Source organism: Dendropsophus ebraccatus, chromosome 7 (genome assembly GCF_027789765.1).
Source record: "Dendropsophus ebraccatus isolate aDenEbr1 chromosome 7, aDenEbr1.pat, whole genome shotgun sequence".
Taxonomy (NCBI): domain Eukaryota; kingdom Metazoa; phylum Chordata; class Amphibia; order Anura; family Hylidae; genus Dendropsophus; species Dendropsophus ebraccatus.
This window is the reverse complement of record NC_091460.1, coordinates 47,299,801-47,319,942: the sequence shown is the minus strand read 5'-3', so window position 1 is coordinate 47,319,942 and position 20,142 is coordinate 47,299,801. Positions and strand designations below refer to the sequence as shown.

Here is a 20,142-nt window from a genome sequence, read left to right as displayed (position 1 = left end):
AAAATTGTTTGCAATGTAATTAGGATTCACCGCTGCCTCCACCCTGTTTCATAAAAAGCTGTTCTGGCTAGGAGTCATACTCGGAAAGGGAAAAAATGAACACTATCAAGCGCTATTGAAAATTCAGGCAGACCAAGTAGCAGAGTAGTCCTGGTTTACCCAGTGTGGCTTTCTTGACCACGGTAACCAATGATCCACAGACTGGTCAAGAGAGTCAAGATAGCTTTTGGCTTCCAGGCATCGAAGGACATAATACTTCATCTATCCTGATTTTTGTGGATAGCAACTTATTTTATCCTAGCTTTAGTATTATGATGAATGATAAATGTGTTCTTAAAAGGGTATGAAGCTTTCACGGCCAAACAAGTTGTCTGTGTAATGCAGCCAATAGAGATGAGCGAACCTCGAGCATGCTCGAGTCCATCCGAACTCGAGCATTCGGCATAGCGGGGGCTGCTGAAGTTGAATAAAGCTCTTAAGCTGTCTGGAAAACATTAATACATGGATACGTTTTCCACATAGCCTTAGGGTTTTATCCAAGTTCAGCAGCCCCCGCTATGCCGAATGCTCGGGTTCGGATAGACTCGAACATGCTCGAGGTTCGCTCATCTCCAGCAGCCAATGATCAGCCAATAAGCAAGCAAAAACTCGTTAAAGGACAACTCCGGCGAATTTTTTTTTTTTAGCTTATTTAACACACATTACAAAGTTATATAACTTTGTAATGTGGTTAAATACCCGGTCTGGCCCCCATCCCCCACTTTCCGACCCCCCACCCCGGAAGTTAAAGAATGTATACATTACCTATTATGGTCGTCACAGTCCTCTTCTCTTTGGCGGCATCTGGTGACGGGTGACGTCAGAGCTGGGGGGCGGTCCGGGTCTTCTTCCTCTTCTGCATCTTCATTGAGAGTGAATGGGAGAGAAAAGGCTGCTGGTGCACATGCGCACCAGCAGCCTTTTCATTGGCTGGAGAGCATCACATGGCTTCCAGCTTGCTCAGCCCTGATTGGCTGAGCTCGCTGGAAGCCATGTGATGCGCTCCAGCCAATGAAAAGGCTGCCGGTGCGCAAGCGCACTGGCAGCCTTTTCTCTCATGGACCCGGAAGCAAGAGACATGGCTGGACGGCGGACGCAGGTGACGGTGAGGCGGACGGCGGGCGAATGGAGTGGCGATCGTCACCGGAGGGATGGTAAGTATGGTGTCTGTGTGTGTCTGTGTTTTTTTTTTGGGGGGGGTCCCGCCGGAGTTGTCCTTTAACTGGCTAATGGGTTCATATGAAAAAAAAAAATCATTAGTTGTCAACCACATATGTCTCTGTGTAATATGGGATGTGCAGCAAATGATACAGCGATCATTATGATGATCCTTCTGGCCAGATGCTCTGGCTGCTCAAAGGCTGACTATTGGTTTGCCTAACTTTGTTGCTGAGGCTTATACTATTTTTTGGTACTGAACATAATCCAGTTAAAAATGTAACTAAACCCTTTCACATTGCCCCTTATAAACTCAGCACTATAGTCTTCAATTCTGTGGTCCTTTAATGGGTCAGATTTTTCTTTTCCAAATTCCACTTTTTGTGGGGAATTGGATGCGACAACAAAACACACAGTACATGATCTTTAGACCACTATTTAGAGGCACCAGAAAAAAAAAAACAGACATGTCAGAGAGTCAAGTCTAAAATTTTGATTGATGAGGGTCTGAATGATCAGGAGGCCAAGCTGGGAGAAGTCACACTTGGCTCAGTCCTCCTCTGTGCAGTCCTCTCCTTACATAGACACAAAGCAGGGAGAGGATCGTTTGGCAGCACAGTCCTCTTCAAGCTCATTCTGCTGAACAGTAAGGGTCTAAATACTTAAACCCTGACTGATAAAAACTTTTGACATGTCTCGCTAACATATCAAAAGGTTTTTTTGGAACAGGTACACTTTAAGGTCAAGGCTTAAAGGGCTATTCTGCTCATTGGTGCCGTACTGCCCCTTCTCAGTTAGTAATGTGCTGAGCGGCTATCACCGCCAAGACAAATATGTCTCAGGAGTGGAGACCGGATTATTCATTAGGAGACCTGAAGATGACATAAGAAGAGTATGTAAAGGTAAGAATAGCTTGTTTGTTATGTTCTCCACCAGGGCAGCAAGGTATTATGGGTGCATTTACACCTACAGGATCTGCAGCAGATTTTATGTAGCAAATTTGTTGCTGTGTTCAGTTTAGATCAAATCTGCTGCAGATCCGCACCATCAAATCTGCTGCGATACGGTACGTGTGAACCCACCCTAAAAGTTTAAAATGAGCGGATTGCCCTTAAGGTGGACCCCAAGACATCATTGTCTGTCTAATCAGGAGTATGCCCAGACGTTGTTCAGAGTGCATACAGACTCATCGATCCAAGGACACTATTGAATTATATTAATATTTGCTGTGATGAGATCGACACATTTTGGACCTGCTTATGATTTTAAAGTTTTTGATTTCCAGTGTGTGAGTAATGATTTGGATTCCCATTACCCATTGACATTTCATTTGGTTCCAATGTGTGATTTAAGTGTTACCTTAATTTTTTTGAGCCATACAGTGGTACCTTGGTTTAAGAGTAACTTGGATTAAGAGAGCGTTGCAAGAAGAGCTGACAGTTTTTCAAAACTGTAACTTGGTTTAAAAGCATTGCTTTGGTTTAAGAGTCGGGGAGAGGCGTGGTCTGCAGAACCATGGAAGTCTCCCTCACTCTAGCAGATCTACTTCTGCTGGGACTTACATCAGGGGACAGGACTGTGGAGGTAATCTCTCAATAGCTGTAACCCCTCTCTCCCCGGACAGAGAGTGCTGCATGTATGTACCCACATATCTCCAGCTCATTACTTCATGTTCCCTGCAGTCTCTGTCAGCCCTTGTGTTTCCCATCCTCTCCATTCCTGCTATAATGTGCCTGCATTCACACTCAGCTATACACACTGCTGCTATAATGTGCCTGCACTCACACTCAGCCATTTACAGTGCTGTATATAAAGTTTCTGTCACTGTCCTCCTGCACAGCTCTGTGATTCTCACTTACTGATTGGTCCATGCTAAACACACACCTATCCCCTATTGCTGTCATGTGACCTCACAGACCTCTGACAGCAGCCCTGCTTCTCTATTATAGCCTGTTGTACTACGCTACTGCATTGTGGGGATCTGCTGCTCCATCCTGTATCTACAAACTGCTGCTATGATTTTAATAAAGCTAACAAATGTAATTTCTCAGCATGAAGTCTGTGTTTTTAATTATCACTGAACTTATATTTGTCTGCCTTGGTTTAAACGAACTTTATACATTGAATATACTTGCGGGTCATTGCAGTTTTAGTCATAAAGAAATTTCTTAAAATACACAGACTTTGTTAGTTCTGGTCACTGAAACCATAGCAACTTAAGTTAACTTAATAAAACGGCAAGAAGTAAACTAATCATATCTCAAGTAAAGCGATGCAGGTCAGGAAGATGGCCACCTGAAGGAACAAATCTGTTGTCAGAAATGCAATTATGGAAAACTTTGCCATAACTCACATCACTCTGTGTACGAGAACACGAGCTGAAACACTTTTCCCGCCGTCGTACAGATTGTGCTGGGAATAGTTTAACTATTCGAAGGGAAAATCTATTTATAAAACAAGGTTGATACTTGATGCATTAGGACATCGGTTTCTTACTAGTGGCTCCTACCTGTCAAGATTACTTTTTCTTTTACATACATTTTCGCACAGAGTGGCAACAGTAAGAGGAGACTCAGCCTCGCTGCTGCCATCAATGGCTTTTTCAGGAACTGCAGGACTGCTCAATCCCCGGCCCTGCCACAGTTAGCACGTAGTGCTTAGGGTTCCTTTTCCCAAAAGCTAACAAACACTAATTAGCACTTTACTAATTAGTGTTTACTGTGAAGGGACTACTAGGATATCCCATCATTATGTGATTGGTGGGGATACTATCATGTTATATAATGGGAAAACCCCCATAAGTGAGGCCGTACCTGTTGTGCAGCTTTGCTGAGTTTAATCTTTGCTCAGACAAACACTTGAATGTACAGCTGGAGTCCGACAGCGCTGTCATTTTATTGTTTAGAGGGCCCCAACTGGTCAGACCCCACTAGACCGGGCTTAAGAGACGCTAACAGTCACTGAGGTTCTACAAACCGATGTGTGAAAATACAGGATAAATGCTCAGTATTGCATTTCTCCGGCAATACCGTAGGTCACATCTTACAGAATGACTAAACAGATCACTTGGAACACAAGATGTAACATATAGACTGTGAATTATTAATCTGCAATGAAAAAGGCAGAACATGAGCCCTACGTCCCCGGTGTTTGTACTGTATATTATTCTTTCTGCAAGCTGAGAGATCAATAGACAGTCTATTTTGGTGCCTGATATTATATATTTATTATATAATGTCATTATATAAGTAAATATGACATTGAAAACTTTGGTTGTTTTGCGGCAGATGTAATCACATATGTCCCTGAGTCAGGAAAAATGTCCTTCCTTTATGTGGTGAGGCCACGCGGAAAATGTCCTAATTTATCTGGTAATTGAAGTGCGTGTACCGCGCATGCTGGATACATAGACACGCTTCAAGCATACCGAGCATTATGACCATAGAAAACCTACACAACACACAGAAAACATACTGTATAGATGTGAACCCAGGACTGAGCCACCATGCTGGCCCTCATTTTCTCATAACTTCCTTACTAGAAACTTACAAAGTAACCTAAGGTATCACACTCTATATCAAGTTGAAGTATATGCTTTGGTTCTTGTATAACAATGTCAGCAAAAGTTTGTTCCTGTGTAGTGACTGCCACACAAAGCCCCCTTTACAATGCCATAGTTTGCCACTGGACAATGTCAGCCTCAATATGCATGTCAAACCCTGCATGTTCTCAAATGGTGTCAAACACAGTGTGCCACCATACTGTACCAACTGGAGTATGCTCCTATACTATGCCAACTACAGTGTCAGCCTCAGTGTGCATCTTCACAATTTCAGCCTATGCGTACCAGTTATAGTCTATACCAAAAAAACTGTGTGCCATTATACATTGCCAGCTACAGAGTGCTCACATAGTCTCTGTATGCTCGCAAATGGTGCCAACCAGTGTGCCACTAGAGTGCCAGCTAGAGTATACTGCTATACTATGTCAACGACTGCAATTTCAATCTCAGTCTGCACCTCCACAATGAAAGCCAGTTTGTGCTCCAAAAAACATCATGCCATCATAAAATGCTAGCTAGTGTGCTTCCTTTGTGGGCCCTTCTACATTGCCAAACACAGCTTGCCCCTTTACAATGCCAGCCTCAGTATGTCTCTTTTAGAGATGAGCGAACCGGGTCGAGTCGATCCGAACCCAAACGTTTGGCATTTGATTAGCTGGGGCTGCTGAACTTGGATAAAGCTCTAAGGTGGTCTGGAAAACATGGATACAGCCAATGACTATATCCATGTTTTCCACATAGCCTTAGGACTTTAACCAACTTCAGCAGCCACCGCTAATCAAATGCCGAAAGTTCGGGTTCGGATGGATTTGAGCATGCTCGAGGTTCGCTCATCTCTAGTCCCTTTACATTGTGCTCCAAAACAGTGCCACCATACAATGGCCACCACAGTGTGCCATGCTTCAATGCCAGACTGTGTGCATCCAAACCGTGCCAGCCACAGTGTGCCACCATACAATGTCAACCACAGTCTGCAAGCCTAGACGTTTGCAACACTGATGGCCTAATGCAAGCTACTGCCTCAAGCCTCTGCAATACTTACTGTACCTCCAACACTTTACATTGACATCATCTTCAGTCTGCATCAGTTTCCTATAATCGGTGCAGTACGATCAGAATCATATGTTTATTTATTTATTTTAAATGTAGTCATTATATATACAATAATTCATGTATATTGAGCATTCCCAGAATGTTGAGGGTAAGTCAGTGGCAGAGTTAGATACAGTATTACGCTACCTACATCCATGCTAATCCTGTTTTCCCCTTACAAATCTAGAATGGCCACGCATAGGGCAAATTTCACCCTACAGTCATCTCTGCTCGTGCATAATGTTTTATCCTCTCTGGATATTAAAAGTTGAGTCCACTCGATTTCACAAATGAAATATTCTTTTCAATTCCCAGAATTGATACATAAAATATATAAAAGACCATTGATTTTGCTTCATGTCACTCTTTAGGATTATCGGGTTTGCAGATCACAAGTATGTTTCTATTATTTAGAGAATAATTCAGCAATAAATAGACTGGGTTCTATATATAGAAGTGGCGTGGAGCAGACATGGTAGATTCATTGTTCTGGGGAGGGGTGGGGGAGAAGGGTGTTAAGAATTGTGACATTCACTGTATCCCAGAAGCCGAGATAAGGTTTAGAAGATTAAAAGGAAAATAAATAGGAAGAAGGGTGCAAAATGTTTGAACAAATGAATCCTTTTCAATAAGACATTAGAGTCTAGGAGAAAGAAGCACCAATTACTTTTTATGTGAAATGTGGATAACTTGATAACGGCAAAATAATGCTTCCTTTTATGCCGCTGTCAATGTATTTATACGAGGGAAAGAGGATATGGCAAGAAAACATCCAGAAATCTAGGAACAAGATCAACAGTGTGATTTATTCATTAGATATACTCTACAAAAAAAAAAATGTATATTTTATCTGCAATAGCAAACAAAAAATAACCAATACAGTCGGGAAGGATAGAGAAGAGCAAACTTTTCTCAGTATTTCAACTTAACCTTAGACTATATTCACATTACGCAAGAGACCGGCCGTTCTGACACTGCGCCCGCATCAGAACTCCCCACAGCACACTATGGAGCGAGCGGCCGGAGCCGTCAGTTGTCAGTTGTTTGCGGCGCCACTAGGGATCCCGTCTGGAGCGTATACTATGTGTATACGCTGCGGATGGGATCCTAAAGGCAGCAATGGCACGTATATTTTCGTATTACTCACGGCTGTTGTACAACGGACATGGTTTTACGAAAATATACGTGTTGTAAACATAGCCTAATGGTATGGGGAGACGTGACCTGGCCCTGACCAGCAAAGTCTGCTTACCTACACCTGCCACTTGAGGAAGATCACTAAATGCAGATATAGATTAGAGTAACATGGTGCCTTTGGCTTGGTGGCATGCAAGATGCCCCTGACCATGTGGGTTTTTTAGGACCATTGTCCTGTTATGTGCCACAGTGGAAACCCATTCACTTTCCTTTGCTGCTATAGAGGAGTAAAAAACTACCCTCTTTAAAGGAGAAATCTGGTGTTTTCTAAAAGCCGGCAGCCTGCAGGGGGGGATTTATTTCAAGTTACAACCTACCTCTCTCCATGCCTGCAGTGGGCAGCTGCAGTGGCCCTGGGAACATCCCTGGAAGTAATTTTCCCCCGAGTTGTGATGATGTCACGAAACGGGGAAAATGCCTATCCTGGCTAATGGACTGAATGCTCAGTTAAACAGTAATTGGAGCTGCGTTGTAGCATCGACACCCTGGAGATCCCAGAGCCCGGCAGGGGTCCCGTGGCCGCTCACGCCACTGATCGCGGGCACAAGCAGAGGTAAGTTGTTACTTGAGATCCCGCTTTTAAAAAACACTGCACTTCTCCTTCAACCATGTGATAGGTGTGATGGCCAAAGTGGTCGTGTAGCCCTATGCATATACAGGTCTACACATTTGGAACTGTATGAATTCACATGTTATGATTTTCACCTAGTTACATAATTAATAAAAATTAAAAAAATGTATACATTTTTTATCAGGAACAGCTTATAACTCTTCTGTGATGAGGAAGGCAAAAAACTCTTATGATGTCCAATGCAGACTACAAATAATCCCTGGATCAATGTCATAACTCCAGAAATCTATAAACCATGGGTTATATTGTTATATTTTTTTAAACATGTTAACTAAACCATTTGATAAGTTCCATATTTTTACTGCTCTAACAGTAAAAATTCCAACTACGATGATGAATTTAAAATCTTCTTTCCTGTAGACAAGATGTCTCCTTGTCATGGTTACTGGCCAAGGTGTAAACTAGAACGATGTCTGATCACTAGAGAAACCTCTATTCTCTATTGTCAGCAATAGGCAGTCAGAATTGTATTACATAAATTGATCTTTGTTAGGAAAAGGAAGTATTATCTCTGACTGGCAGCAAATCAGAGTGACAAGCATTGACAATATTTCAGCACCAGGGCTAGCAACTGCAAAGCTCAGAGCATGTATTGGTGATGTGCCAGAATTCTTCAATATGAACCAATCATTCATTCGCTTGGGTTTTTTGACATTTTATAGGGGACTGTTACAATTATATATTGGTGCTGTGTTTCAATCATCAAAATGAAGATGATCAGGACCAATTTGTGACACTAAAAACTCTGCAAGAAAACATAAGATCACTATGCATAGGAGCAGGTACAACTGCCAATATATCAAAAGACACAACCACTATTTCTTTTCACTTTTTGCACTTTAGTAAGTTTTCTCAAAAAAATTCACAAGGTAAGCTTTCACCAGATACATTTTCTCACATATTTATGAAAACACATGAAGTACTTCCCGTAATGCTGAGAGCCAGCTGATGTTGGACGTCTTCTGTTGTAGCTTCTGCCTTCATATTCACTGGGTGATACTTGTTTTCATACATATGTGAGAAAAGTTATCTGGTGAAAGTTTACCTTGTGAATTTTTTGAGAAAACTTACTAAAATGCAAAAAGTGAAAAGAAACAGTTGCATGTATATATATATATATATATATATATATATATATATATTGCTTGATGGATAGCGGGTGTGTGGTGTTAGACACACTTGTTGCTGTACTAGTTGCTGAAGAGAAAAGTCTACATTTTGTATATATTGTATACATTGGATTGAACAGGTACAGCTGAGGAACCTTGTAGTAGATTAGCAGTAGGGTCCCTACTCTCCTGCTTATTAGATGGACCTGAAGTGCCATCTGAGGAGTAGGAAACACTATAATTTCAAGATTCCAGTGAGCCCCCTTGCCCCCTGTAAAGCTACATATGAAGCTACAGTTTCCCCTGTGTACTGTCTGTAAAAACTTGAGTTCTGGAAAAAGAAGGCTGTAGCTGTCAGAGTTTGCAGGAAGTTAGGTTATGTTCCCAAGGTTGAAAAACAAACTAAAAATATCTTTGAGGCTTAAAAATGTGTGTTTTAAAGGGGCATACTCCTCTCAGCTACCATTGTTATACTTGTAGGGCTTATCAAGTTATATATATTGCAATTAACAACTCATTGTTTAGGTTACAGAACACCATTCTGCTCTAACGGCAGTGGCCTGCCTGGTGTATATATAGATATAGGGGGAGATTTATCAAACATGGTGTAAAGTGAAACTGGCTCAGCTGCCCCTAGCAACCAATCAGATTCCACCTTTCATTTTCCAAAGAGTCTGTGAGGTGGTTTCTAGGGGCAACTGAGCCAGTTTCACTTTACACCCTGTTTGATAAATCTCCCCCATAGTATACAAATGTATTTGTTATACAGTATATTTACACTTCAAACAGAAATAGATCCACAAGGGATCAAAAAATGCAGGACAGTCATATACAAATATAATGATAATCTTTATTTGAGATATTACTTATTAAAAACATGATTACAATGGGATTGAAGCATAACCAAATACATACATAAGTGAGGGGACATAACAAAGTATTCTATGGGATCATATATTGCACATGCATGAAAATGAAATGAAGACTGAAAATAGCCTGTGGCAGTACAGGCAACCTCCACTGTGTAGACAACAATATAAGTAACAATAAATAGTAATAAATAGTAAAAATTATTTAGTTAAGTAACTACAATAAGTATACACAGAAATCCTAAGTTAGATCACAGTCACTCAGTGAGTAACATGTGTAGGTGACATCACCAAAATAGATAGTATAGATAAATGGACAATAGGAGGATGCGTGTACTGCAACAGATCCCACTCACCTACTCACCCTACGCACGTTTCGCGTGACTCGCTTTGTCAAGGGATATGAGTAGTGAGGGGAAACCTACTTCTTTTATTCTGGAATTGACCAATCGGAATACACAAACACAGGTGAGATAACTCACCTTGATGATAACAGCAGACCCAGGAGACCAACATGGCAGAAATACCAGGGAGTACGCGCCGATCACGTGGTGCGTCGCGTCATCCCAAACCGGAAATGATGTCAACACAGTCTGGTCACATGATCGCACATGCGATCACGCGGCCTACCCGGAAGTATGTGCCGACCATGTGATGCGGCACGTCTCATGTACCCAGAGATGATGTCAGTATAATCAGGTCACATGATCGCACATGCGGCCACGTGACCGGAGAAACACATGACCAAAAGAAGATAATAGAAATACCAATAATAATGGAAACTTAGAGACTTACAAAACGCAAATGGATACATTCAAGTACATTTAGAGCAAAGGTTCTTCCCATATCACACAATGTCCCATTTATTCCTGTGATCACATAGATTTCCTGCGCATGCGCAAAAGCACCTGTCCGAGCATAATAGTACATAGAAGTGTAATGCGCTGGCTAGCAGGCAGTAAATACCCACACCTCAGACCCCGACACCAAGTTTCAAAAGTGACAAGTGAAAAATTGTGACAAAAGTGCAAAGTGCATGGTGCAAAAAAAAAAAAAAAAAAAAAAAAAAAAAAAAAAAAAAAAAAAAGAAAAAAAAAAAATACCAAAATAAAATATAAAGTGCATGCTTACCACCATATCAAAACTATTATCAAAAAACACAAAATGTAGGATTATATATGTTTAAAAACCACCAGGATCATAAATCCATATACATAAACAATCAAGATTGCCAATAAAAGTGCCAAGTGCAAAAATGTATAGATGTATATATGTATATACACACACATGAGCAGACAGTGTAGCTAGTGTAAGTGCCAGGTGCTAGACATAAATATCAGTACTAAAATGTGTATCTAAGTGCCATACAAAACAATTAAAACTATATCTATTTGTACATTGCTCTATGTGCATAATGGACAGATACATATATAAATAAATAAATAAATAAATAAATATGTAAATATATGTGTGTAAATCAATCCTCATGTATTACTCCATGTGAGCAATAAATATATAAATAAATAAATATATGTATATATATTTGTGCCGTGTAAAAATTACATACCAATGTGTAAGTTCTGGAGTGCATAATATGAGCACATAAGGTGCCAGTGGAAATGAATAAAAAAACATTACATTACTTTTATAAATATTAGAATGAGTCAGGGAAAGTGGGAAAAAAAGTTCATAAGCATAACCTATATATACCTATTGGCATAGAAAATGCATATAAAAGTGCAACTGCAGTGCAATATATGATCACATAAAGCATCAATAAGTGGAGGAACATGAGATATCAAAATATCACGAGGAAATGAGAAAAGATTGTCCTTGAGCATCATTCCCATCTTGTATCTGCTGATTGGACAGGCCACCAGGTCTCAATTGATTGGAGATCCATCATAAAGAACTGCAACAAATAGACATACATAAGACATATATAGCAGTTAAAAATTAAATAAATAAGGAAAAAATATGTTAAAAATGTGTGTGCAACAGGCACCAACACATGATTAAAAAAAAGAAGAAGAAGGTTTCCTCAACAAAGTAAATTATTTACAGGAGTATAGACGCAAAAATATTGTTAAATTGCATATGGGTACAAAAAAAGGCATATCTATAAAAAAGGGGCAAAACTGTTGTATTCATTTAAACCAACCGGGGCCATTGTTTTGAGAAGATAAATCCATCTTGTCTCCTTTTGTGCCAAGCGTTTTTTAATGTCCCCGCCACGTATGTTTCCAGGAATCATATCAATCCCCCGCACTTTCAGACCGCTTTCGTCACAGTTATGCATCAATTTGAAATGTCTAGGCAATGATTTTAGACCTGCAATTTCCGTTGTATCCCTGGCTGCTCGAATGTCCAGAACATGTTCCCGGACACGTCTTCTAAGTTGACGTGTCGTCATGCCGATGTAAATCTTATCACATGGACACGTGGCAAAGTAAATTACTCCCTTAGTATCACAGGAGATATGATGTCTAATCTCATACTGTTTCGTGTGGTCGGAGTTGTAAAAAAGATTAGTTCGATGCATATTTGGGCAAGACACGCACTTACCACAGATGATAGATTCAGGCTTCCTCAGAGCAAAGCTCAGAGCATGTATTGGTGATGTGCCAGAATTCTTCAATATGAACCAATCATTCATTCGCTTGGGTTTTTTGACATTTTATAGGGGACTGTTACAATTATATATTGGTGCTGTGTTTCAATCATCAAAATGAAGATGATCAGGACCAATTTGTGACACTAAAAACTCTGCAAGAAAACATAAGATCACTATGCATAGGAGCAGGTACAACTGCCAATATATCAAAAGACACAACCACTATTTCTTTTCACTTTTTGCACTTTAGTAAGTTTTCTCAAAAAAATTCACAAGGTAAGCTTTCACCAGATACATTTTCTCACATATTTATGAAAACACATGAAGTACTTCCCGTAATGCTGAGAGCCAGCTGATGTTGGACGTCTTCTGTTGTAGCTTCTGCCTTCATATTCACTGGGTGATACTTGTTTTCATACATATGTGAGAAAAGTTATCTGGTGAAAGTTTACCTTGTGAATTTTTTGAGAAAACTTACTAAAATGCAAAAAGTGAAAAGAAACAGTTGCATGTATATATATATATATATATATATATATATATATATATATATATTGCTTGATGGATAGCGGGTGTGTGGTGTTAGACACACTTGTTGCTGTACTAGTTGCTGAAGAGAAAAGTCTACATTTTGTATATATTGTATACATTGGATTGAACAGGTACAGCTGAGGAACCTTGTAGTAGATTAGCAGTAGGGTCCCTACTCTCCTGCTTATTAGATGGACCTGAAGTGCCATCTGAGGAGTAGGAAACACTATAATTTCAAGATTCCAGTGAGCCCTCTTGCCCCCTGTAAAGCTACATATGAAGCTACAGTTTCCCCTGTGTACTGTCTGTAAAAACTTGAGTTCTGGAAAAAGAAGGCTGTAGCTGTCAGAGTTTGCAGGAAGTTAGGTTATGTTCCCAAGGTTGAAAAACAAACTAAAAATATCTTTGAGGCTTAAAAATGTGTGTTTTAAAGGGGCATACTCCTCTCAGCTACCATTGTTATACTTGTAGGGCTTATCAAGTTATATATATTGCAATTAACAACTCATTGTTTAGGTTACAGAACACCATTCTGCTCTAACGGCAGTGGCCTGCCTGGTGTATATATAGATATAGGGGGAGATTTATCAAACATGGTGTAAAGTGAAACTGGCTCAGCTGCCCCTAGCAACCAATCAGATTCCACCTTTCATTTTCCAAAGAGTCTGTGAGGTGGTTTCTAGGGGCAACTGAGCCAGTTTCACTTTACACCCTGTTTGATAAATCTCCCCCATAGTATACAAATGTATTTGTTATACAGTATATTTACACTGTACCTCTTTACATCTACAATATAGTTATATATAAATGAACAAGGATCAAGAAACAGAGTCTCGCACTCACCGGACTGAAGATGCAAGTGGTTTATTTCCGATACATCAGAGTAGGCTAGGCGGGGAGAGGGGAGATGGTGAAGCAGGTGTGTTCAGCAGGAGCAACAAAATGTTTCACGCCTACAGAGGCGCTTCGTCGGGCTAGGAAACCTCTGTAGGCGTGAAACATTTTGTTGCTCCTGCTGAACACACCTGCTTCACCATCTCCCCTCTCCCCGCCTAGCCTACTCTGATGTATCGGAAATAAACCACTTGCATCTTCAGTCCGGTGAGTGCGAGACTCTGTTTCTTGATCCTTGTTCATTTATCCTGCCTTTTTTGTCTCTGCACCGCCGCTCCACGGTTTGGATACAGTCTGTGTGCTATATACTCCAGTCCCGGGTTTCCCACATTGGGTGTACCTTGTAGTTAGTGCCGGCCGGAACTCTCACCATACGTATAGTTATATATAAACCACCCCGACCACTGTTTTTAGAGCGGAGTGGTGGTCTGTAACCTAGACAGCCAACTGTCAACAATGGAAGTCCTACAAACATAAACTTTTAGCTGAGATGATAATACCCCATTTAACTCTTTAACCATTGCTTCCAGTGGGACAGCAGCCATAAAATGTGTGTCTTTAAAGACAACCACTACTTTATAGTTGCACTGAAAAAAGTCTTGCCACTTCTTTTGATGGTTTTTATTTTGTTAAAGTTTATATATATATATATATATATATATATATATATATGCTGTAGTTGATCACCACCCAGCAAGTGTTACTTTATTTCTGTCTCACGTCTTTAATTCTGATGGAAATGGAGGAGTAGTTTGTGGGAGGATTGTTTGGTTGGGCCTACATGCATTCATAAAAAATCCAAAGACCTTAAAAATGGCTCACAAATACAAGAAGGCAAAAAAAAAAAAGATAAAAACAAACAAGCAAAAAAATGGTCCGAATTCGAAAACAAACCAAAACAACACTATCACAAGATAGAGGCAGCAGTAAAGTGTAGCGGCCATTCTAGATTTGTTTGCCCTGTACCTGGCATTATGCAGATACTGACACTCAGCACCCTTGGCTTGAATAGGATTATGTTGCAGTTCTAATTGTGTCACAGAGTTGTCAACTCCTTTCCAGAGGATGTCACCGATAAAAGTTCATCTCCAGTCATCTATGAAGTTTGATGATATCTCTCAGGTTTGTGTTAACCAGGTTAGGAAACTTTAGATCGTTTGTGTTCGTTTTGCATGGCTGAATTTCTTTTTCTTTCACTTAAAATTTTTTTTTTTTTTTGAAGTCTCAAAACAAAAGACTGGCGCGTTGCGCCTTCTCAAGTGCCTGTCAATGGGGATGGAGGGAAGGTCTGTTTTGTGCGGAGAAATGATGAAGTTATTGATTAAAGACTTTCTTCCATCTGCTCTCACGCTATTGACAGGTCCTTGTATGGCACACAAAGGGCATTGTTCGATATGTTATTAACCTCCCATTTTATTCTGTTCCTGAGCTGGTAACTATTGGATCTCATCAAACAACTACGAGACATTGCACAAATCCTCCTGATACATAGTTTGTTCTGAATTTACATTAAGCCGCTTATTGTAATCTCTCGTCTGCCGCAGGTATTTTTTTCTGTCAATGGAGTAATTATTGATTTCTTGTAGAAAAGAAAACACATGCGGCTTTTTGTTTTTCTCCCTTTATAATCTTCTAAGAAGAGCAGCCGGTTCTCTGTAGTGTCTTTGCATAATTGGGTATCGAGGGTCAAGGTATATTACGTCTCATTTCTTCGATACTTCTTTGATTAATATTGAGTAAGACCTTACTAATAAGAGTCAGAACAAGCAGTCCAAAGTGTGTTTCATAAGAAATTATAGACTTAGTGTCAGCCCTGATTATCAACTATTGAGTTACAATATATATGAAGCCACATCAAGTCTAGACCAAGGAGACCTTGATGTTACTTCTTTCCTGGAGCATGCATAATCATGTGGCAAAGTGAACGTCTCTGTTCTCTGAAACTAGTCAGATCAATGTACTTCTGATTTCATGAAAGGTTTGATGTCACAGACAGAGACCACTAGGGATCCTGGGCCACTCACCTGTGAAGACTGTTAATATCTATCTATGACGTGAATTGTTTTACAGAATTATAGTCTGTTATGGTAAATTGGTAGAATAATAGTCTCCATTTTGTAGCTCTGAGGTCAGAACGGGCTGGGAGGTCGCAACAGCTGGAAAGGCACTGGTTGCGGACTTGAAGACCGCTGTGCTAGACGATTTAGTAATTTACTGATCTGCGGGGGTCTGACTGCTAGAAACCACTAGAAATTAATGGATTCAGTGGTAGAAAAGTAGAGCAATTCTTTTCTTTTAACTGCTTGGCACCTGGTTTTGTGTAGGTATTGCAATTCAGCTCCATACACTTGAAAACCTTCCATGTACATTGGTTTTGGTTCAGCAGGTAAGAGGCTAGAATATAAATCTATGCAATTCTCTCCACACCACTTGGTCAATGGTGGGCGCTGAGTGGAGAAAACCCTGCAATCAGTTTGTGATGGTGTATTCTAGTAACTTATGTCAAATACCTCTTGAAAGTGTGGATCTCTCTCTCCCTCTGGCTGCCTCTCCCCTCCGATGACCACAGTAGTGTAGGGCCGTTGCCATTGAAGTGTCCCAGAATCCATGTGCCATTGCTGCTGAGTATAGATGTACAGTATGTGTGCGGCATTTTTAGTATCTTTATTTTATGATCTTATCTGTGGAAAAGGACTAGAAACAGCATTTGTCTGCGTTTTCCACTGTAAGCTAATCAGTCACAGCAAGCCCAAGCTGAGGTCTATGTAAGGGTTAATTTCTGTATGTGATTTAGCACATCTGGAGAAAATGGTGGTCAGACACTTCCCAGCCTCTGGGCCTATCACAGCCCTCCCGAAGAGTCCCCTCATTCTCCTGTCCAATCCTGTGTCAAGTTACCTCAGGCTAATCTCCACCAATAGGAGGACACTCAGAAGTTTCATGGGCAAATACTGTCAGCAGCAGTGAGTGCCGGAGCTGCTCAAGATTGGCAAAGGGTTTTTGGTTTCTTGAAGACTGGTGGCATTGCTGTCCCATCTTTTGTGTGCAAAATATGTGTACATTGCCAAAAACCTTCATGTGCATTGGTTTCAGTTCGGCAGGTAAGACCCTAGTTTCCCATGATGGTCATAGGTAACCAGAGTCTTACCTGCTCAACCGAAACCAATGTATGTGGAAGGTTTTTGGCAATAAATCTACATATATTTGGCACGCAAATGGTGGTGACTACCACGTTTTTCAGATTTGTTTGCTGGACTATCTTTTCTAATGCTGAGCATCCCAAATAGCAGAAACCTATCCACACCTATGCATAAGCACACACACGCACACAAACACACACACATATACACAGCTCCCCGTGTGGTTTGTTTAAAGTTTGCTTTAGACTACCCACACTTTTTGTAAAAGTTTGGCGAAGCTGCTGAACCGAACATTTAAAAAGTATGCTCTTCTCTAATCTCCCACACCGACAGTCCGTATAACACATTTATAGCAGCCTATTACATTGAAATTTTTGAAGAGAAGAATCCTTTGCAAGTCTATATCATTACAGTATTGCTGAGATAAGCATAGCAAGACCAGACAACTACCAGAAGGAGAAGACTTTATATCTATGCATGAGGCAAAGGGGAAAACATGACAGAATGTAATGCACACTGCATGGGAACATTATGTATGATCTGTCTACAGTAAACATGGGATGAAGCTGGAGTCTGTCAATGTCGATACTCAACAATTCTGCTGAATTTACAGTGACAATATTAAACATGTTGTGGTCTTGTATCAGAACAAAGCTTCAGCACTGGTTCCCTGAACATGTCAATGCATGACTAGAGACTTGAAGGGTCTTGGTCTCTTCTCCATGCTGACTGGTCATATTTCTGCTATAAATGTGTTTTTAAATAACTCGAAGGAGCAATTCCATAATATCAATGATGCATTTCCCAGCAGCTGTACATCATGTTGATTGATGTAAAAGTGATTGATTTGATTGATTAGAATACATGAAAGATGTTTCTCAAAGTTATCAGAACCCAAACAATCAGTTATACATCACAATTCCATGGTGGACAAACACAGGCTGCAGAAACAATAATCTAATATAGAAAAGAGAGCCAAAAATCCAGAAACATCTACAGTAAGAAAAATGAGAGGCCAAAATTATAAAGTAGGTAGAAGCAGCATGAAGCTTGAAACCCAATGGGGTGAATACAGTTCGATAATGAAAATCTTGTGTAAGAATATCAAAATTACTAATAGAATTTGATCTTTAGTTTTAAGGATAACTTGCATACAATAATTGAAAACATAACAAAAGGGGTAGGGGGGTATCCAGCATTAGGACATTTTTAGATAATGTTGCCCTGTGTCATGTCTATGCCTGTTCAGACCTCTGCTCGTAAAATATGGCCAATACTGCACGTTTCATTTAGACCAGTCTGAACTCTGTCTTATTTCAGTACTTGCTGTGTGGTGATTGACAGGCTTCCACCACACCTGCTTGGGTTTCTTCTAGCCTTGTCCTGGGCTACAGACTGCCACTCATCCCTTTCTTTGTCAGTCTGTGTTCTTTGTGGCTGGTCCAATCATGCTCTTGACCGGTATTTGTTAGTTTGTCTTGTCTGTGTTTTATGTATTCACCTTTTGTGTAGGAAGGGAAAGTCACCAAGTTGTCCTCACACTTGAGCCCGATGAAGCGCGTGTAGCGTGAAACAATTGTAGCTCTATTTTATTAAATTGCTCGATGTCCTGTTTGTTACCTGACCTCAAATGAAAGTGTCTATTCCAAGTTGGTGAGTGCCGCTGGTGATATCTACCTGCTACAAGTATTTATTTGTTGTTGGCTGAGCATTGCTTGCTGGACTGTGAGCTGCATCGAGACCTCGACTGAAGAATAGACCCGAGTGCCCACATGTGTTTCTTTATTGGTGAAATATAAAAAGTTTATAACTGCTTAATTATTTCTTTAATTGGTTTGTCTGAGAAAATAAGGTGCTTAGGTTGGGAGAACAAAATTAAAAAAAACATAACCTGTTGCCAATTCTCCGCCAGTGCTGTTCAATCTGTACCCTCCCCATTGCTTACAACTTCTTCTGTACAAAACATAGGAAGTGTACAGTTTTGGGCAACAGTATATAAGAAGGACACAGCTGAACTGGAGCGGGTGCAGAGGAGGGCAGCAAAGGTCTTTAAGGGAATGGGTGAGTTACAGTACCAATAAAGATTATCTTGGGGTAATTTAGTTTAGAAAAAAGACGTCTTAGGGGCGATCTGATCATAATGTACAAATATATGAATGGATGGTACAGAGATCTTTGTAGTGGTCTTTTTACACCTAGGTCTGTAACCATGACAAGGGGGCATCCTCTACGTCTAGAGGAAAGAAGATTTTGCCATCAGCACAGACGCTGGTTCTTTACTGAACGAGCAGTGAGACTATGGAACTCTCTGCCACATGATGTTGTCATGGCTTTTTCTTGAAAAATATAACATTACAAGTTATGAGCATTAGATCTCTGGTGATACGTTGATCCAGGGATTATTCTGATTGCCATTGGAGTCAGGAAGGAATTTTCTCCCTGTGATGGGGCAATTGTCATCTGCCTCATAGGGGTTTTTGCTTTCCTCTGGCTCAACACAGCAGGGTTTCCCTAGGTTGAACCAGATGGATTCTTGTTCTCTTTCAACCTTATTAACTATGTTATTATGTCTGTTCAGTCAGTCACTGGCTGAGATAGGTCATTGCTACAATTATTAAATCACTAAGCAGGTAGGCAGTTGAGTATGTATTTATTCTTTTGTCCCTCCGCCCCCCAACTAGGCACTTTTACATATAAAAACTTTTCCTCAGACAACAATATAGAAGGCTATGGGAACCTTTGAATGCACTTTTCTTTTCTTGCATTATAAAAAAGTGTGGGTAGAAGGTGCTGTGGTACAAGCCGAGGTTTGGCATACAGAGCTCGATCATCACAGTTGAAGTAGTATGCGAGGGTAGGGGGGGATTGATCATGCCAAGAGATAAGTGGAAGAATCAATGTACAATATAGGAGAGCACAAGAGGACAAGGATGGTGGAAGGACGCTGTAGAATAAACTCCACAGGGTGCATCCATTGCTGGCCATTGCTGTGTAGAGTGGTGAGGAGAATATGGCACTGACTAGAGTGGAATTGGGAGAGTGACACAAGGATACAGATAAATGATAACACTCTGGCTGGCTGCAGTTGCCACTAGGGGCAGTATACTGCTTACTAATTTATTTTTGAGTTTATAAACAGTATGCTGTAGAGTGCCCCATTAGTGGTCTCTGCTGGAAGCTTAAATTTTATTATTTACACATTAGATGATACAGGGATTTTGGAATTCCATATCAGAAAAATTAATCCATGCAGACATTCTGACCTAAAAAAATATTTGCTGATAAAATTCTAAATATTTTATTGCC

General features: G+C 40.4%; 1 protein-coding gene across 2 annotated transcripts in view; it reads left to right on the top strand.

Moving 5' to 3' along the window:
- KCNIP4 (potassium voltage-gated channel interacting protein 4) overlaps nt 1-20,142 on the top strand; it is a 405,696-nt gene that overhangs the window by 188,287 nt on the left and 197,267 nt on the right. The gene's annotated exons all lie outside the window — the stretch shown is intronic.